This window comes from Strigops habroptila, chromosome Z, assembly GCF_004027225.2.
Source record: "Strigops habroptila isolate Jane chromosome Z, bStrHab1.2.pri, whole genome shotgun sequence".
In the NCBI taxonomy this organism is placed as follows: Eukaryota; Metazoa; Chordata; class Aves; order Psittaciformes; family Psittacidae; genus Strigops; species Strigops habroptila.
Genome location: NC_044302.2, coordinates 7,649,442 through 7,671,675, shown reverse-complemented (window position 1 = coordinate 7,671,675; position 22,234 = coordinate 7,649,442). Strand labels below are relative to the sequence as shown.

General features: G+C 36.3%; 1 protein-coding gene across 1 annotated transcript in view; it reads left to right on the top strand.

Moving 5' to 3' along the window:
* Positions 1-22,234, top strand: part of WWOX (WW domain containing oxidoreductase) — a 521,778-nt gene that overhangs the window by 275,211 nt on the left and 224,333 nt on the right. The window lies entirely within an intron of this gene.

Here is a 22,234-nt window from a genome sequence, read left to right as displayed (position 1 = left end):
AGTATTGAAAGTGCTTTTAGCATTTAAGGCAGTCATTAGATGCATCATTTTTCTCAGGGGGAGAAAAATATTCATTTTTTTAGATATAAACACCAAAAGATTTCTGGTAGGTTATATTTCCTGAAATGTTACGTGGTATTGCTTTTAATAAATGATCAAAAATTCATAAGTTGTTTTTCATGCTAAAACGATCTATCTGCTTTCACCAAAATATACAGTGCAGCAAAACCACACCGATTTCTGATTCCTTTTCTGAAGTAGAGTGAGAAACATTTAAAAAGTCAGATGCATCCATCCCGTATCATCTTAAAATACAACCTTTGCGATATACCTAAGTCTCCTTCATTGTATTGTATGCACATCTAGCAACAGAGAGGAAGAGAGAGTGCAAAAGTGTTCAGATAAGTTAGGTGGAGTTCAGCATTAATAGTTGAAATATCAGTTAGTAAGGGGTATAATAACATTTTCGTTTCTGGCTTATAATTATGATAATACCATCTTTCAAATTCTACTCATTCACCCACCCCAGGTGAGTAATTTTCCTTGATAACTGAAGAGATAACACCAGCTTTGGTGGGTTTTTTTTGTTTGGGCTTTTCAGTATTGTCAATCTTTGTGGCAAATGCAGGTGAGTAGATCTTGCACCTAGGCTGCTAAATTTTCCTGATGATTTGGGGTAATACTGAAACTGAAATCATGTGACTTTGAGTCACATAAACTCTGAATTGAGCACTGAAAGCCTTAAAGATTTAGCTTTTAATAAAAGCATTGGGCAACATTCAGTAATTCCTTTTAAAGTTAAAAAGAACTTCATAAACTGTAACCTGTCAGATTTCACACGTGAGTGTGAAACCTGGCTTGCAGAAACCTGGCACAGGTGGAACCAGATTCCTATCTCAGTTAACAGGATCGTTAAAAAAAAAAACCAGAACCTCAAATGTAAACCATTTTCAACATTTGTTTATTATTTCATTGTTTAAATCTTTTGGGTACAATATGTCATCTTGGAAATTAAATCTCTGGCTATCTTCCATATTATATCCTCAACTAAGGCCCAATAAGATAGTCATATAATGCATTTGAGCATACATGCTTCTTAACTTGAAAGAATGAAGTACACTCTTTATTTTTCAGTCACATTAAGTTGCCTTATCTCTAATATAAATATACTACACGTTTTAGCTACACTTTCACTGCAAGTGCTTTAATGGCTAGGAGATTATAAGTGTTAATATAACGCGCAATTATATAAAACTGCCAGATTGCAAACATTTTTTACTTTAAAGAATGTGATTTGACATACAGGTTTTATTTTGTCTCCACATATATTTATAGCGAAAATATAAACTATTCAATTTAGTTTGTCTTTTCTATGAATGCCCTGGATATTATTTGGTTTGGTACTTGTGTTTCTAATTTGTAAACAGTTATGTCATTATGCAGATGTTGTTCAGTATGCCATGTTCATTTATGTGTTATAAGTACACTTTGAGAGAGATAAATAGGGAGTATTATTGGTATTCTTCTTTATATTCTCACATACATGGATTCACATGTGCAGACTGTGCAGCTCAAAGCTCCCCACTTTCCTCACAAGCTAGTAAATTAAGGATGAAGTTCTCTGCTAGGACAAACATCTCCCTGTCTGCTACTCAAGTAGCTGGTAGCCATGTTCAAATCCAAAGGGAGAATTAACCTGCAAGCATTGAATAAAATCAGATTTCTATATTCAGCCAGGAGGAAGTATACAATGAATAAGCAAATTCAACACAATTTTTCTAAGGGCTCAGCTTACAAAGAGATTATTCCTTCGTTACTATGGGATGATAGTTGTAATAAACTATGAATCTCTATATAGGTTGCTTTCTGGTAAGAACTATATCCTCTTTCTACATGTCTTCCTTTTCCTTCACATTTGCCCTATGATTAGCTCTTATTTTATTTACCCACAGGTTTACCCCCAGTCAGGTACCTCAATGTGCCACCTCATCCCCTTTATCAGCTATAGTCAGTGAGGGTACTACAAGGTAGTTTTATTTGTGCAAGGCCCTGATACAGCAGCTGAATCCAACATAGTCACAGAGAATCAAATAGAAACATATGGATTACAGCTAGTTTTGTCAAAATTGTTAAATTACCAGGAATTTATACCAGAAATAAAAATATGGAGCTGGAATTCCCACAACCTGGTCTGTGTCAATTGTCATTTCCAGCCATGAGAGGTGCCAGGCTTGCTACAAAACCTGAAGATAAGTACATTTCTAAGATTGATGAAAACAGCAGAGACTGCAATTGTTTCATATATATTCATGTGAGCTTTGTAAGCACATGGAGTATCCAGCATGATGGTTTGGTACAGAGCACATGTTCAAATTTGACCATCATATGTGATTGGATTATTTTAAGGGATGACGTTAGTTAAAAATATGGTGATGGTATCATATGATACCACTCAGTTCAAAAGCTGAGGGAAAATTGCATTGATGTAATGTGTTAGCAAAAGGAGTTTTTAAATGTAATAATGTGGTTGGTTGTACGATGTAGTTCCATTGCAGTAGTTTTAATCTTACATGTAGCATAGTTATGTATTCTGTGGCAATACACGTAGTTTAACAGTAAAATCAGTATCTATGAAAAAGAAAAAAATAAATGCAGGCATTAAGAGGCTATCCAAATATATTTGCAGCCAATTTTTTATCCTTTTTTTGTTAGCAGTACATCAATCAAACATTTATTTACATGGATTTCTTTTTTCCAGTGAAACTGTGTGTGCACCTTAGTTGTTCTTGATTTTGTTCATTTTAAGCACGTTTTCACTAAAGTGTTCTTCTTCAAGCTATTCTCAATTCAATTTGAAGTGAAAGGTTTCTGAGTTTGGGTAATTTACATATAAAAGCTTTACTGTACATTTTATAAAATGACTGTGTTCAGAAAACAACCATTTCTATTTAACAATATTGTTATTCCACAAGCCGAGTTGCTTTCCTCACTGTCTTTCACTTTTACTAACAATATTTGTTCTTGTCTTAATTTTAAATTGTTAGTGCCTGAAAATTTATAACTTCCCCCTTTTCTTTCCTTCTATACTGAAGTGACTAGAGACCTCCTCTGATATGTGATGTAGGAAGATTAAAAATGTTTCTTTTGTCAAGGTAGGAGTGACATGCACACAATTCTTTTGAGACTCTCTTTTGTTTCATTTAAATAAGTGATAATTATTGATGGCAATTTTGAACTAAAAAATCACTGCACTCTGTTCTGAATTTTAAAATGAGGTTTTGCATTTTATTGTTATCTGTAAATCCCTAGCAACTAGTTCCTGAACCCCTGAATAGACTTGTTTTAGTGGAATATAGGAACATATGCAGTATTTACAAATAACATGCTTGTAAAGAGAGTCAGCTGAGGCTAGTTCAGATTGGGCCTTGAATCAAAATGAGATCTGACCATACGAAGGTACACAGAGAAGTTTAATGTTATTGAAAGGTGATGCTTTACTAGAAATCCATAAATCTTAATTGTTCAAGAATTAGCATACAAAGTTTCTTCAGTTGCATTACAAACATGTTTCCTTTTCAATTAATCCTTTTGTGGACAAACCCCCATCTATTTTAAAGAAGATCCACTGAGTGACTTTAGATTTAATATTCTGTTCTCAAGAAATATTGAGTATAAAGCTTTATTTCTTACTTTCAGACTACTCATGACTGTATCTTTTTCCTAGAGCAATAAGCAAATGCTAAATAATGTTTGCTAACGAATGAAAGATTTTCTGCTTTGCAAAGTTGTGCTTATCACCATTGCATTTATGCATAAACTTATGAAAAATTTGAGATGAAAGTTGCTAGTGCTTAGGTAGTATTCAGCATGTTCAAATGCCATTTAGACTAGGATAATCAGAAACACCACTTTATAACTGTGTACCAGTTGCTGTAAATGCTCTGTGGATCATACAAAGCTGCCGAAAGGCTATTAAATATGAAGATTTTTGAGTCTAAAAGGACTTTAATAGGATTTGGACATATTCAGAGTCTTCAGAGTGATTTATTTATTTGTTTTGGTTTGTAGAATTAAAAGTGTATGAGATCGATTTTCCACTTTTTTGTCAGTTTTCTTTTCTAAATGAAACTTCACCGGTATTCTGCATTTATACACTTGAAGAAGAGCTACGTGCAATTATCAGATGGAGTGATGATGTTTCCCTTAAACAAGGAGCAGCACTTTTCTGCATTAAATTCTCTTTACATGCAGGTTTCTCCGTTAAAGTAGAAATTGTCTTTGAATGTTTTTAATCTATTCAGTTACAGAGTCATGTATTTATTGACCTCCACTTTTAAGGAGGGGATTGGAGTTTGGTATCAAGAGAAGTATGCTGAGAAGAGGAGACAGATGATACCTTAGTATTCTGCAACTTGTATCCTTGCCTCTGAGCACACCAACTATTCCTTCCTGTCTGATGATAACCCTCTGCCCCAAAGAATCACAAACTTTCTGCTCTCTGTAATTCTATTGTCTTAGTTGCTGAAACAGCATCTATATATTTTATTTTTTCAGAGATACTCTAGTAGAGTAACTGAGGGCCTCATTAAGGGCATCTGTTATCTTAGTTCATATTTTATTCTGATTTTTAAGACTGCCTCAACAGAAGGGATTAAGTGGGAAAAGAACAGACCATCTTTTTTTTACTGCTCTTCTGTATCAATTGCTCCCAGTGTCAGAAATACCCCATGATTACTGCTGTGCAAAGCTTTGCAATATGGTTGATGCAACCACATTTGGCAGTGATTCACAAGTCATTCCAAATACCATTTCACAGCAAATCCTAATGTAGCCTGAAGATAAAAAACACTGCAAACATCATATAGGCTGAGACCGCCTTTGTGCTGATAAATATTTCCTTAACATTTAGATGAAGATGCTGTGCTTGCTTTATTTAAATACAATTGTATCTGTAATTCTGTAAAAAGACATACTGAGAGTAAGGAGACTGGCAAGTTATGGAGGCTGGAGCAAAAGATTTTAAGTTTTGGTAGGGGTAGAGTATCCTGGGAGACATTTTGCTTCTCTGAGCCTACCTGAAGTTTGCTATGATGATGTGTGACTGGAACTTGAGTTACTCTGGACTTGGGAGTCTGTGGAAGATGTTTCTGTTATTTTTATTATGATGCACATGTCCTTCCAGGATATCGCAAGCTAAAACCATGAATTTTGTTGCAAAGACATTCTTGGAGCAGGAAGCACTTTGCTTTTTAATATTGCATTGCTGCTAAACAGTGTTCTCCCTTATTATCCCTGAAATGATTCTGCTGTATCTGCAGGATGATTGTTGGATCAGGTACTCATGTAAATAGTACTGGCACTGTGCACTGCAATGCAGAGAGCTGAAATAGAACCAAATGTTTGGAAGCTATAGGAGGAACCAAGCGTTAACTGCATTTTTGGCCACAGGGTTTCTCTCACAAGTGCAATTTTTGGTGTGCCTCTGGGGCTTAAGGAAGTGTAGACCATGCTTCTGCTTGGAGGAGCTGATGGGTACATCTATATTTGGAACTCATAAGCTGCGATGTTGCAGAGTGACTTAGCCTAAATACAGAATTGTTGAGCTTTTTGGTGTTGGTTTTTTCTGTTCCCTCCTCCCATAGCAGAAAAAGAAAGTTTTACATCTGATTGAAGGATGGTGGGAGGGAATGAAATGGAGAGTAGAGATGCAAATCCCTATTTATAGCAGTACAAAGATAAGTGAGTCATCTTTATTTTAGTGCTAGTTTAAGAAAATGTTGCAATTGTCTGGTATTATTGGTAACAAGTCTCTTTTTAGTGAAACCCACTTGACTGGGATGTGCAAGCTCAGGACTACTCTTTGTTATCTGTTAGTTAATGCTGTGGCTAATGTTTTACTGACAACATTAATTCGATATTTGGGAGGGTGACTGGCACAGTGATCTGGTGTCTCTTGTTCTCAAGGATAACAGATTAAACCAGTGAACAACATAAGGGCAAAATGTCCCTCTCCTAGGGCGAACTCAAATACCTTATATAGAAGCACAGAGAGAAAAGAACTCCAGCAAATCTTTTATATATTAAGAGTAGCAAAGTGCAAGCTTTCTCCAGTGGTGGGGTCTGGATTGTATTTAGTTGGCTTCTATAAAAATGATAATTTAAAATGTGCCTGTAGAAAAAAAACCTGAACTTATTCTACAGAATTTTCTTTCACAGTCAGTTCATCCCCACATCTTTTTCCTTGTTTCTAGTGGGAAATAGCAATACTGAAATCTTTTTAAAGCCCTGTAAGTTAAAAACTCCATCTATAATTAAGCTTATGTTGTTAATGATAATTCTAAGTATAGATGATTAAAAAAAAAATTAGCTGTTTTCAGCCTTTTCAAATGGAATGCTTGTCAATTTCCTCTTTAGTGAGTAGAAATATCCCATTTGTACTCTAAAATCAGTGCTATAGGGAGGTTTCAGGAAGTACTGGCAGCCTTATTCCTGTCCCTGGGATTTAATTGTGCCTATTTAGTTTTAATACCTACAGATAAATAATAGTTAAGAATTACTCTATTCAAATTTGTTTCATTTCTCCATTATACTACAGTGATGCTGCCACTGCTCTTGATGCTCCCTTCCACTGTCCAAACCTAATTTTGTAAATTTTAACTGAAATGATGAGGTAATAAATCTTGGCTACCAGACACCTGAGCAGGCTAAATTACCCAGTGGAGAAGTTGCTTATTTGAATCATGTCCAGGACATGAGGGGCCTAATCTGTAACTATCCAAGGCCAAGAAATACTAATTTTAATATATAGCATGATATCTATGCCTTTGTAGTCCTGGAGGGCACGTTAGAAAAGAAGTTCTTTTCTAGAGTTATGGCTATGGACAAGACCATACAGGGATAGTTTCTTTTAAAATGTCACTCCTTATATTTTTATACTACCCCTAGATTTGTATCCTCATTCACCGTATCTAAAGGGCTGATGATCCTTTATCACCAGTAATAGGGCTGGCTTGAGAATGCCCACACTGTTTCTGTTAGCTGCTGCTATCAGTCAGTATATCTTGTTTCTGTCAAACTGTATTTGTTACAAGTTGCAAAATGTAGAAGAAACTTGCATGAAGGAAATTGCAAATTTGGGGAACACTAAGTAAGATCTAATTTTTTTCTTCCCCTTGCTTTGCTTTAAAACTAAGATATCTTAATCCTTATTTACCTGCTGTTTAATGTAATTGACTTGCTTGTCACAGACCTAATATGAACTAATAAAACTAATAAAATGCTTAAAGTCCTCATCTGTTTTCAACAGATATTCTGCGATAGGAATATCTCATCTGCAGAAGAACAGTGTATATATTTGGCACATTTAAAAAATGATTAATCGTTATTATGGACAAATTAATAATGGATACACAAAGACTGAAGGAGGTGCTGAGCACAACTATTCTCAGAAAACTTAGTTATGCAAATGGTGAAAAAAGGCCGAAGAGAGAGGATTGTGTTAAATATGAAAATATAGTCTAAATACATGTTCTTAAATATGTTCACTGCAGCAATGCTACCTCACTTTCTAAAAGCTATGAGATCCTTCATGAAAAGCCATATTTAGGACCTGGATATTCTTCAGACCCCTCTCCATTGGGATGGACTTGGGCACAATTCATGTGCAGCTTTTCTAGAAAGAGTCCCTGGAAACTCTTGCAAGATCTTTACAGTAATAATTTGATAAGTTCTTTGCAGAAACTGCTTCCTACAAACAACTCTTCAATTATTCTTGCAAGGTACTAACCAGGCAGGATTGGCCTTTTCTGAGGTCACCTTTGGTTGCGCTTAATGGAACAACTGACTTGAAGTATAGGAAGGTGAAACCACTGTTATCACCTGTAATAAATTTTAATTCAGTCACCCAAATAAACGTTGAAGCTTGTATTTTAATGCTTATACTTTCTGACCATCTTTATTTTTATTTTTTTTTAGTTATGTGTGCTTTAAAAATATAGTTGACATGAGGAATGTTTTTCTACTGCAAACAAGTAAGAGAGAAAATGAGGAAAATATTGTTTTGGTTGGTTTTGGTGGTTGGTTTTCTGGGGTTTTTTTTCTGGTTTCTAGAGCAGTTGAAAGAAGAATACTCACCATTTTAAATGTTTTGAAGTAATTTTATTAGCTACCTCTAACCAAGAAACAGTTAAAAAAGTGCTCTTGCATCCCTTTATTTGGAACAAAGTAAAGGCTGACATTAATTTATTAAGGTAGTGCTGTGGATAAAACTATTTGCGTAGGATTTGTGTGTGGAAAAAAAATGAAAAAGAGAACTCTTAATTCTCAAGCTTTGTGAAATAGTGTGGCTTTATATATTTTTGCTGTTGTTCAATGCACTGTTTATAAAAGGGAGTCGTTGAGAGATTAATGGGAGTGGACTCAAGACTCCCTGGTGGCTGATTTGAAGTCCAACATGCAGATGTGGTAAATGCCATGTCCTCCTTATGTAGACCTTCCAAGGGGAAGTTATTTATATCATCTTCGTGTACCTACTTTGATAGGGGTTTCCAAAATCATTTCAAATTGTGGGACAGATTTATATTTGATTCAACCTAAATATATTTGGGCTTAGTCAGTATCCCTACAATGAGACCTGCAAAACAAAACTGAGCTGCAAAGGGAAAGGATGTTGGTGATGATTCAGTATGTGGCATTGTTCTGACCAGATCACTAGGAAAGTGATGCTCAGAAGCGGGAGGGTGGACAGGGAACATAGGATATCAAGGCTTTAAGTGTCTGCTGGGGAATGGGCTATGCTCTTGCTGGTGTTAACTTACAGCTGAATTTCTGTGTAGGTAATGGAGGTTACTTGTGCCAAGAGTTTGCCTTCTCTAGCCTGTGCCACAAGTATTTTAGGGGAGAAATTGCTAAAACGCTGTTCAAACTGAGAACACGTTGGAACAGTGAGACTTCTTCATATCTGAGAGGGAAACAAGAATAAGAAAGGTAAAGAAACCCACATTGTCGAGAAAATGTGTGCGTTTAGAACCTAATTATACTCCCATTGAATCCAATAGCAAGAATTCCTATTGATTTTAAAAGGAGTATGATTTGGCAACATTTCTTCTCCTCAGTCTGCGCTAGCTAGTGCATAATGGTCTCTTTTAAATCTATTCATTTGTTTAAACCTTTATTGGAGGATAGGGTGCTTACAGCTGGCAGAAAAGGGGGAGGAGAGAAGCTGTTTTATTTATAACACAATTCAAATAAAAAAGTAAACCAGACCATCACAAATACGCTCAGAATTGCAAAAATACCTATTATTAAGAAATTAAGTGTTTTGCCTTCCTATTCTAACCAGCTCCTTTTGTAGCTTTGACATTTGTAGGTGTTTTTTTTTCAGTAGAGCAACACATGAAAACTTATAAAGTCCACACAAAAGTCTTACTTGGCATTTCATGTGTTGAAACTGGGCTTCACAGGGTTGTTGTTTGCTTTGGTTTTGCTTGTATTTAGCATGTAGCTTTTAAAAGCCCTTCATGGCTGAAGAGTTTTTATTGTAAACATAAAACATTAATTTAAACATTAAACATTTTACAGCTGCTTTTTAGTACATAAATTTTCACAGACACTCTAAGACGGTAATTTTTGTTTTAATATTTGCCTTTTCCTAACTGCTCCAAAATTGTATAAAGAGGGGAGAAAATCAGAATAGTGATAAAATACTTTATGTTTAGATCTTCAAGCTCTAAAAGCAACATTCTTAACACAGGGGAGAATTCCTATTAAGTAAGGAATAAATATTAGTGCTGCCAAAAAAAGCAAACATTCCTGCAGTTGGGATTTGGGGGGTAAGAGAAGAGCGGGGGGAAAGAGGTACTGGGTTTTTCTCCTTTAAACAGTTTCTCAGCAAATCAAAACCAAAAAAGAATGAAAAAGAAAGAAGAACAGCAAGTCAATCTGCTCACAAACTACAGCAGCACAGTCATTACTCTTCATGTGGTATGTCCTTCAAAACAGGGCCTTTAGAAAATCTTTTTCCAAGGCGCAAGACAATAATAACAAAGAAATAAATAGAAATCATACAACAGTGTTAATGGTTGGAGTTTTGTGGCAGTACAGAAAACAGGGTTCAAAATCCATGGCTGTTAGGTTGCCCTGCTCTGACCGGAGGTGCTTGGTTTGTGAAAGGAGTGTGCTTAATTCTCAGCCATGTAAATTGGAGAAGCTTCATTGATTTGAATGGGTCTGCAGGAAGTTGTAACAGAAAATCAGTTGTATGCAGTGAATAGCTTTTTACATTTTTTTCTGTAGCAATACTCGTGGGAATTTAAATTCAGTGCAGATCTGCTCAGGGAGAGCTGCAGTCAAGCGGCGTTTGATGTTATTTTGAACTTTCACAGTAAATAGTGGAAGAATGAATCCAGGAGGTGGTATCGCTACATGCAGCAGTGTTTCCTAAGTTAGAGTGATTAATAGGTTTTGTGTTATATCAATGCCATCAATTTTTTATAAAAATAAGTAGCTACATATTCTCAATAGATTACAGGTATTGTCTCTGGTTATAATAAATACCAAGAATGGAAACAAAGAGAAGATATACTGTTATAAGCAGTGTTGAAATAGAACCATATAGGTTTATCCTACCGTAAATGTCCAAACTAGAACTAGAAAACTAGTCAGCTAGCAAAACTAGAAAGCAGAGTGCTTTTGACTCCAAAAGTACTTGAGCTGAAGAGATAACACAGTTAAGCCAGTTCTGCTGGTTAGGAGAAGTATTAACTGAGATAGTGCTGTGCAAATGAAGTGGCAGTTGGGTCTTGCTGAGAAATGTACACTTATCCCATCACCAGTTTGAATGTATTGGAATAGTGGGGAACATTTGATGTTATTTTCTGGTCTTTTCTAAACTTCTGGCTTTTTATTTGATGGAATAATTAGCAGAGTGACTGATATTACCCTACAAAACAACTATCTAACTCAATTTCATCAGCAATCAGTCAGTTTGAATTAAAAAATCTAAACATACTCAAACTGGATATAAGAGTATTTAATAGGTATGCTTAATGTCCATTTGAATATCATTTAACGGTGTTATTAAATCTCCATGCAGATAACTTTTTGTGGCATGGTAAATAAGTGCAATAGGGAAGCATCTTCAATATACTATAGCATTAGCCAGCTTGCTGGATAAGGTGGTGAACAAATGCATTCTGGTTTTCTGCATTGGTCTTTACAGAATTGGTCTTTACAGGTCTGGAGAAGAACCAAAATCAACAAATTAAGAAGACGACAATATTGCTTACTTGTTTCAACTTCAAACACAGGAAAGTTTGAAGTTTCCAGGGGCCATTGAACTGTGTGCTTCTTTGACATTGTTTGTTATTATGTGTGTATTTGTGTTACAGAATGTAACAAGTGAGTCCAGCACTGTTTGGCAAAAAGTACCCAAAGCTCACAAACCATTGATTTTCTTGGATTGGAAGGATCTATAAGTGGAAATGGCTGTCAAAGATATTTCGTGTATATTCACCAGTGTTCTTTTAGAAATAGTACTAACTCAACAAAAAGCTAAGAAATGTGCACATCCACCTACTGAGAAATTTTTAGTGTTAAAAATAACAATAATCTGAGAAAATGTGGTACTGGTGCTGTATTGGATCAGGTTGGGCAGCTGTTGGCTCAGTTTCCTTTAGCTGCTGAGTAACACACGTGTTGGTTTTTAAGTCCCTGTCTCTCTCTTTTCTCAAAGTTCAAAGTAAAATTATAATTAGCTTTCAGTTACCCAAATTTAAGCCAAAATACAGTCATCGTACTGCTCTCCTGTCTGCCTCGTCAGGGTTGTGCTGATGCAGGTCTTCTGATACTCATCTTTTTCAATACCATAGGAAAGCCATGGCAATGAATTCCTTTTCCATATTTTGGCCCTGTGCCATTTAAGGAGCATGTGCAACAGTTACTAATTTCTCTACTTGCCTTTCAAGCTTGAGTAACTAACTCCAGTATCTGGAAACAGCTACACAGGAAGCATTATTCATAAGGACAGGTGGCTCAAGCATGGAATAATCACCATTGCAGATTTATTCCATGGAGGGATAAACAGAACTGCACAGTGCAGCCAGGTTCCCAGCATCAGCACAGGTCAGGAAGGTAGCACGTGTCTTGTAGAAGTACCGAGTCGAACACTCTGGTCATATTGCTCTCTGCAAGAGAGCTCAGTTTCTGGCCACATCCCTTGCAGATTCTCTTACGTTAGTGGTAGTGGACAATACTTCAAAGATAAAAAAAAAAAAACAAACAAGCAACCAAAACAAACATGAGATAAACAGAAAATTTTCCTCTCTGGAATGGTTCTGGAGTTAATAGCCTGAACAAGTATTTCACGAAACATGTTAAAATAAAATGAGTAAGCTATTGAAAAAACCACAGGCTCCAAACAAAAGAACTGAACATGGAAATCTGAAGACTTTCAAGGAATTTATTTCAAGCACTGTTTTTCATAGTTATGGGACACAGATGTACATACAAAATTTGTACATGTAAACACAGATGCCAGCCTAGTAGAAAATCTTTTCAGTGAGGGGAGGTGATACGGAGAGAGGAAAATACGATGGTAGGAAATCCTACAACCACAGAATAAAGCTTCCCTACACTCACGAAGTCATTGTAGCTAAAAATACCTTACAACAAAGTTGTAGGAAACCTTATTTTTAATTGTCTTTCCCATAAAATTTGTTTTCATATATGTATGTCTCTTTGTATGTGTCCATGTATATCTGCTATCTGTGCATGTAAATACATATGTATAACACATGCATATATGATGTGCACAGATTTATTTTAAGTTACCACTGTTGCATTATTATAGCATGTAAGTGACTGGTTAGAGATAGATAATACAACTGGTTTACAGATAAGTCAAAATGTTATTTTACATGTGCTATTACAGAGCATTCGAATCACAAGCTTCATTATTAGTTGTGTATACAAAAACTGCACATTCACTGGGTTTAAACAGGTGCCTGACACTGCCTGCAATCTGCTCTCAACTCGCTGTGCGGGGACTGTCCAGAGAGGAATAGAAATGTTTTTTCTGGGTTTTTTTAAACACCATTTTCTCTGCTGCTTTAAAAGCATTGTCTGCTGTCTTTATTGCTTATCACTGTAAGGTTAAAGTGTTTGTATTTCCCCTAATTAGTTTGTAGTAGACCATTAATAGTCTAGGTCACAAAAGATTAAGAACTCTTGTAAAAAAAAGCACTGCAACCTCCAGTAACTCTGATCAACTGTTTTTATTAATCTGCCTGAATTTCCTTGGCTCCTCTTCTCTAGTAGTGTAGCGCAGACACTGAGTTTTCATGGAGTATTTGTTGGTTTTACTTGAGCAGCACCTTTTGACTTGCAGACAGCCAGCACGTCCCTCCTTGCCAGAGCTAGTTCTGTGTTGGTCAAACCTGCGGTCTGCATGAAAAGTCACTTTCTGCTACTAACACCAACAGCCTGCCTTTGTGGTTTGTGGTAGGTGAACATTTTTTGACCTCATAAACTTTGCTGCTCTGTCTGTGTGTAGTGGGTTTTTAACAGCTGATACACTTTGAGAAAGCTGAGGTCCCAAATAGTGGTGTCGTTGTGTGACAAAAGGAAGCACACAATCACTGCTCTTCCACTGATTGAGCTGTTGCTTTGCTTACAGTTGGATTTAAAATTTCTTTTCCAGACAATAATTTGAAAAGTTATAGAAACTTGTGGTGATTTATGTCTGACGTCAGTTGTTAAATGAAGGTGTGAGTGGCAAGTAGTGAACGTTGATGTTTTGTTATAAACCCGTAACTTCACAGAAGCCTCCCATCCAGCATTGCCCTGTCCAAAGAGGGCTGACTTCTCATATGCCATTCCTCAATAAATAATACATAAATAAATAAATGAATATAAGAATGAATAAATAAAGAAACATTTTGGTAGAAAACAAAAGCACAAAGGGAAGAAAGTAATGCAGTAAAATTAAATAAGTAGTAGTATACACTCAGCAGTATTGATTGTAATACATATTAAGCCTTGTAATTTTAGCTACTTACTACTCTAAGTTACATTGCATGGTCCCAGTTCAGCATACTCTGAGGTTGGCAGTTTTACAGGCAAAGTGATATATAAATGTATGTATATATATCTGTTCTAACCTGCTGTTGGTTCAGATGAAAAAAACTTCATGGGTGGCTCCTTTGCTCATAATAATTCTTTGGATTTTTTTAAACTTAATATTTCAATATTCTTTTGTATTTCCTCTGTGGCCAGGCTCAGACCTTGTAATTCTTGGCATTCATATTTCATAACTATGTCCTTTGTTTATTTTCCATTAATGCAAACACTGCACCATTCTCTTACCTTTATAGTGTTTCTATTGTGCCTTTATTATTGCATATAATAAATGTAATGAAAGCATAGTTATGTTTAATTTTATCCAGATGAAAAGTAAGGCAGGTATGTGAAGGGAAAATTGTCCTTTCTAATCTTGAATTTCTTCCAGTATATTCTGTGGCAATGGAGTTAATTCATTTACTTGGGTTGTGTTCAGTTACTATGTAAGTGATAAGTGTTTTAATACTTGGGTAGGTTTTTTTACACTGACATCTTAGTGAGATGCTCAGTTTTACAGAATGCTGATAGATCTGTTGTAAAAATGAAATAGTAAATCTTAATGTGAAATGAATTTACTATACTTTATGTCTATTTCCAGGGAAAAATAATTTAGATGACTTTCAATATTTTACATATTTACTGGTGAAAACCTAGCTCACCATGTCTACAGCAAAATTCTTCTGGATGCAGCAGAGCCATGATATCACCTATAGGGTTTTTGCCTTCTAGTTAACCATTAGAAGGTAGTTTGTGGCTGAGCAATATTAGGTTTTCCTCCTAAAAGAATTAGTTTTTGATGGGAGCTAGTAGAACTGCATCAGTACAGAAGATCTTTGTGGGGTGTTTGTATAGAATAGAGCTGATGGCTTTGGTTTTCTTCTTTCTCCGAAAGGAAGTTTTTGGAAATCATCATGCATAATAATTCATTACTTATATGAGAGAGACAACAAAGGCTTCTCAAGTGGAAGGAAAATGCAATAGCTTGCTTTGTTTGTCCAGTTTCTCTCAGTCATATTCAGGAATTGATAACTTATTTGGTCTGTTAAATAACAAAAGTATCAGTGTGATAATAAGATGAAAATTGGCCCTTCAGGAAAATCATAAATTCCATGGCTCTGTGCTAGGGAATGTGGTTGGCACACTGCTGAGATCATGTGATCTTCATCCAGTGAATATTTAACCCATCGTGGACATCTCAGATAAGAGAGACTCTGCTAAACCATTCCCTCAAAGAAGGAAATTGAAATAGATGTTTGCACACAACCAAAAAATATAAAAATATTTTCTTACATATTTTAGTGCCATCTCTTTGCACAGTATTTATAGAGAAAAAAACCCCACCAAAGTCCGCTTTATCTGGCTTTGAGTCTTCTTGCTTTTATTGACTTATAACTTGCAAGCTGCATGGGTGGGTTTAGGATTTATAATAGTTTGCAGGTGGTTCTCACTGTTTTTCTTTCCTTTACTGTCTTTTTGTTTGTTTAAAGGAAATCACAGTCGTATGAGTAGAGTTGAAGCTTGTGAATGTAACAGGATGGTTTATTCTGGCAAGGTAGGAAGGAAAGACAAGGGAAGAGAAACAAAAAGAAAAGACAAAGATTGAATATAGGTTCTATTAATTAAGGATAGCAAGTAATTTATATCTGAATTCAGTTATACAATTCTAGTGAGAATAGTGTTGAAAACTTACAGATGGGAAAATACTTTCTTAGGTAAGACTAAAATTTTAGTTCCAAGATAAACTTAAATCTGACCTTAGTTTGTGTGAAAATCTATTTTCTACATCATGTTTGTGTTAGCGAAACATGCCCAGCTGAGTTTGCCCGAATTTTATAAGTGTAAATCAGTGTGGTTTTGATGTGTGGGATTTATTTTTTTCAAGATATTTCTCTATCCAAGATTCTTTGAGCTGATAAAGATTCTATCATTCTGCCAAATGTTTGTTTCTGTTTACTCTGAACTTTCTGTATTCTACTGATTATTTCCTAGGAGTTGATCATGTATATATGTAAGTCAATCAATGTAGGTATTCTTTCCATCTTAGAAATATCCCTGAATCTGAATTTAATTGCAGGCCTCCAGAAATATTAAGCCAGGGCCACTTCTGAGATTATGAGTTTTCTCTAGCTCTAGCTTAGGGAGTGGAATTACTTTTCAGCAACCTTCCACCAGTTCTGTGTGGCAATGTCACTACTTATAGAATTTGGTTTTTACTCTGTTTCATTTTCAGTAGGTGACTTCTTCATCCAGTTATCAGCATGTTCTCATGTCACTGCAGGGATGGTTTGTGTCTGGGGAAGAAAGCGCCACTAAATTGGATACCCAAGTAAAGTTCTATGAACTTTTCTTTCACTTTCTCCTTCTTTTCCTTCCGTATTTCCACCAGAACACAACTGGGTGGACTACCTTTGGCTGCTGACTACTGTTGTGCGATCCTCGCTCCCAACAAGTCCCGTCTGCATTGCTTCTTGATTTAACAGGAGGGTTCACTTAAGAGCAGGGCAAAGTATTTTTCCCATTCTGTAACCTGATGACTCAAATACATCCATGTTTCATGTTTTATCATGTTACATAAATATTCTTATCTATCCCTGCTGTATTTCTGTTAGCTACATCATTGCTAAATTTTGTAACAATATGCCCTTTGCAGTAAAATGTCACCAAAAAGTTATACACTGTAATAATTTTCATCTGTTTCATAAAGACAGACAATTTTTAAGATTCATGTTCATTTTATCATTGAAATCCGAGTCTTCTTACATTAATTTATAATGAAACCTCATGCTCCCTTCTACATTGATCACTAATTTTCTGTCTTCTTGATATGTGTTAAAATAAACTATAGATATAAAGGGCACGTTATATGCCTGACACTGTTGAGTTAAATAGAACATACTTCTGTAACTCATCCCTGTAGTCTGCCCTGGTCTTTGTTTCACAGTGAGAATCCTCAAAACCCAACTGCAAAAGGTGGGCTGCATTTACCACACAGAGAATTCAACATGTTTCTTCATTTCTGCCTCCAGATAACCTGTATAACAGGAATTTCCAGAAGCTGGCCTGCAGCCCACAAAGCTTTCGAATGCAGGCTGCAAAAACATTTTCGAAGCTGAATATAAAAATATTGCACTGCAGCTGAATATTATTATGTGGCCTCCAAATCAAAATCAATGTTGAAAAAGAAAGGATGGTACAGGTTAAGAACATAACATGAAAACCGATACAAAGGACGTGAACCGAGGTGTACCTCGTTTATTATCCTACCTGACAACAGTGAGTACCAGCTGCATTTACAAACAGTGAAGGTCCATCAGAGACTCACAGGGAGATAATCTGTCCTGGAGCACTGGCTTGCATCTCTAATACAGTTAGAGACTGATTTAAGCCACGAAGCAAAGTGTTCAGTGTATTTCCAATTGTTTTCATTAGCAGTGATAAACCTATTTGAGCTGACTGCTACAGTACAATTTTACTGGAAAAATGTCACGTTTGTGAACTTTCCAAATACTGGATGACGTTTTCTGCTCTGAGGCAGTCTAGGGAAAATAGCCCTGATATACTTGGAATGGAAGGGAATTGCATTTGAATGTTGCCCAGTGCAAATAGCAGTGGGGAGGAAGGTAAAGCTTCAGAGGTCCCCTGGTAAATTAATTTTCCCTAATTACATTTCATGGCAGGAAACACAGATATCAGAAGTGCCTGTTGAAATAAAACAGTATTTAAATTCTGATTAATCCATAGGTCAGGCAAGAACTGTTCAATACATGTCTCTAGAAGGAAAGCTCTGCTTGGAAAGAAAAATTAAAATGGGCAAACATCCACCCTTTAAATAGACAGGTGAATTATTTCAAATGCTAGTTGGATGGCAGACTATAGATAAGTTAAGCCAGTAGCTATAAAATTACCAAAAATATAGAACACCATCACTAACATCTTTCAGAGATCTGAGGTGGAATGACTTATTAACTTAGTTTTCTTCCGTTCTCCTTCTTAGGAAAACTTTTTATTTCAGAAATCCTTTGGTAAGTGCATGTTAGTAATTGACCAGGACAAATAATTACAGATAATACGGGTGCCACAAAAAATATTTATATTCTGGTGGGGTGACTGTTCACACTAGAATAGGATTAATTAGAAAGCTGTTATTTTATTCAAATTTTGCCAATAACTATTTGTAAAGCATTTTTATTTCACTGTGGTAAACGCGTGTTTCCTTTCTAAAGCCATGTTTCCTTTTGCTCTTTGGTAACCCTCGCCAGCTTCCACAAGAAGCCCAGAGAATACTCAGATGCACAATTACTCACACAGTTTGTGCCTATGTAACATTTTAGGATCTTCCCTGTTTGTTGGATTGTAGTGCTAAGAGCTGGAGCTCCCATGTATCAGCTCTTACCTCTGTCCTTTGTGTAGTTTTTACTCTCACCTCTGTCTTTTTTGTAGCTTTTACTTGCAGCTGCTCAGAAGCAGTCAGTCCCACAGACGAGATCTGAAACAAATTAAGCCTACTTTATGGGCACTACACCAAGCCCAAAGAGCAGGGCAGTTATTTCTAACCATTCATATACAGTGTTCTCTCTGTCTTTTTATTTTTGGTCCTTATCTCTTTTTCTCTCTGCTCTCCTATCTTCTCAGAGCTGAAATGGTGGAAAGGAGACTCATTGGTGAAGATTTTCTGCCTCTATCGGTGAAACTGTAACATTTTGTATGGTTTAAGAATCTGCCTCTGTATGTATCCTTATGAGATCGATTTCTTCTGTCTGGACCTGCCCTGGCTGCTAGTTTTTCTGCTGCTGTCCTGCTCCTTCCTTCTGCTTCTATCATCTACCTATTCTTTTAATTTTTCCATCAGCTTAGAATTATTGACTCTCTTGGGTACCACATCTCCACACTCTACTGTCATTTCAGTCTTTGTCCAGTGTGGAACCACTTAAATCCTGTCTTGTGAAAAGCACATGATAGATTACAGAAAGTGAAATAAGCTGAAAATTATGAATTTGGGGGCCCACTTGTGAGAGATGCAGACCTGTATCATTCACACTGATGTCATTAGAAGTTGTGGATGCTCATGCTCACCATTTTGTAGGATTAGTCTGTTATTAAATTAAACTGAAAATAACAAACTCATACTGCAATTCAGTCAATACCCACCCATCTCCTGCATGAGTGCAACTATTAAGTAACTACAAAAAGCCTAATATAAATTATTAATTTTTGGCAGACTTCTTTACAGCTCTGAATCATTGGTAGAAGGCACATTTAGGCAGATGGCAGTTGTCATTTTCTTTTGCTTGTGCCAGAGTGTAATGCAAGTACCACACACACCTGCATGGGTGACATGTCTCTGCCACATATACCTCAGTTCCATGCACGTGTAGAATAGACAGTGAAGGCTATTTCTAAATATCTCCTTACTACAAGAGGCATGGAAAAATTGTCTGTGCATTTTAATGGCATTTTTAGTTATTTGCCAGCTTTTTTAGCCTATCTGGATAATATGCTTCAGGTTTGCAAAGGTGGGTTTCTTTGCTGGCATGTAGTGTGGTGTTTATACATGCTATTCTTGTTACAGGGCAAAAATCGACTTCAGTACCCACAATTCTAAACTATGTAAAGTTTTGTGGAATTTCTAGCTGAGTTTTGTTTCCATTTCTCTGTTCACATTAATTTAGAGTAATATACAATGGCAATAATATTGTAAAAAGGATAATTATGAATGTTTCAAAACTAGCGGTTTCTGGAAAATATGCCTTAGTCCTATGTGAGTGATTGCACAGAATACAGAAGAAACTGGGTAAAATTCAGTGATCTGTGTTATATAGCTTAAATTTAGAAAATTGAATACTCCCTTTCACTCTCATAATCGGGTAAGAAGGCATTTTACTTTCCAGGAGCCATTGTAATTTTTTTTGCATTGCAGATTTTGTGCAGATTTGTTCTAAAGTCACATTTCAAACTGCAAGTCATTTTGGAAGCTGAGTTCTGCTGCATACGCTTTGGTTTACAGCACTTGTTGTTTCTTAAAAAATGTAAGTAATGGATAAAGAAAAAGGATGAGCAAAGAAAAGTGAAGAGTTCTCTGTGACCTCTGGGTGACTTCACAGATGTAAATAAGCTGCTTGGGATTTACATCATCACAGATGAGAACACAGCTTCCCCCTTGGGGTACAGGGAAGGGGCTCTGTGACTTGTTCTTGGACTCCAGCAAGCAGAGATTGGAGGGGAGCAGCTAGAGCACTGATGAAAATATATGCATAGAAGAATTTAAGTGGTAGGTGAAAATGCAGATTATTGTTCTGATAGGAATGGTAGAAGTATTTTACTAGTTTCAGAGCTGAGAAGAACTTTCTTCTAAAGCTTAAGCATGAGGGGTTTGAAAAAAAGAGTCTCAAGGGCTCTGAAGGATGGTGATTAATGACTTAATTAAAGAGACATAGTTGGTGTACTTAAACATTGTCTCCCTGCCCCCATCCAATAGAGAAGATTCTCTGAAGTTATGAAAGCCTGCTTCCTTTTTATTAGCAAGACCCTGTTATACAATTGACACCATCTGAAGGGCAAAATAATTTGTAAAAGTACTTTGCAGCATCCAAACTCCCTCATTCAAGCACCTGTTGTGGAATACACATGAAAGGAGTGAGAAAGACTTGGTTTTCCAGTTAGGACTGGATAAGAGGGATTTTACAGAACTCTTGGAAACAATTAAAGATGCTCCTTGGAACAGGCAATGTCATATTGCTGGTGTTTACTTGGCTATGTGGAACAGCCACCTTCTGCCATCTCAGCTGTATTTGTTCACCGTTAATTAGAACCTGCATAAGCATTGTGAAGAAAATAGGGCAGGAAAAATTTAGTGTATTTGTGTGGCACTCATTCCAGAAGTTGAATCTCCTCACATCTTGAAACATAACTTTCTTCCTGTTGTAAAGGCTTGACTACATAAAGGGGGAAACTTTTGACCTATATAAACTAGGAATTATATTTCAAAGATATTTAAATAATATCTGAAAGTGCCATCCATCTGCCCTTATTAATGAATGAACAGCCCAGAAATGATTTTTAACTTCTAAGTGTTTGAATAAATTGCTAAGCAGTTAAGCTTACCTGCTATGTTGAGTATAGTGGCTTATTTTCCATGTGGTAATAAATGAAGGTGATTTAATCATAATCAGTAAATGACCTGCAAAATTTCATTTTGGAATGAAGCTGTTTTAACCAATTGAAATGTAAAGTACGTTTAAGGTAGGTAAACCTTTCTTCCTCATCTAAAGCTTCCTGAATGGGCGAAATCTTGATTCCCTGAGTCCCAGTTTAGAGATCCATTGACATCTTAGTTCTAAAACTACTTTAAAATGTGGATTTTAATGTAAACAGAATAAAAGCCTTAGAAGTAGAAGTGTACACACAGTTCCTTCTTAATCTGATGATCCCAGAGCTGATACCCTCGGGGCACACTTCAGGGAGCAAAAATCAAGGAAAACCTCTGATTTGTTCTGCAACAAGAACATGCTTGTTACAGGCTTACAATTGCTTATGCTGAATGAAACTAGATGAAAGAGTGTGAGGAAGGAGGACATGTAGCGTGGCACTTACACAAATAGCTGTTCTCAGAAGCGGGTAGTCGTACCTGTCCTTTTCGTTTAATCTGGATTTTCTTGCCATGGCAAAATGCCCAGAGAAGATCCCAGAGGTACTGTAACCTGCTGTCAACTGGCAGAGTGAAAACTGTCGGTCAAATCCTGCCCCAGTTGGCAGTTTGGGTGGTGAGGAGTGGTTCCTTCTTTGCCCTGGTGCAATACCACCTGTATGCAGCTCTCGGTGCTACAGGACACAGACTTCCTAACTGCAAGCATTTGTTTTCCTTATTTTGTGAATTTTATGTTTCGTAAGGGAGAGATGAAACTGGCCAGTTTCGTCCAAATATTTGCTGCTCAGTTCTCCAGCAATGTATTGTCAATGTATTTGGGCTTTCTTTTTCCGCATTTGATCATTCAGCTCTGTTTCTTCCCATCTGTTATTCAAAAAAAACCCTGAAGCCATGTGTAGAAAATACATTCAGATAAAGATGGACAGTTATATTCTGGTGTCTGAATTGTGAATGCTGCACATAAGAGCTCAGAGA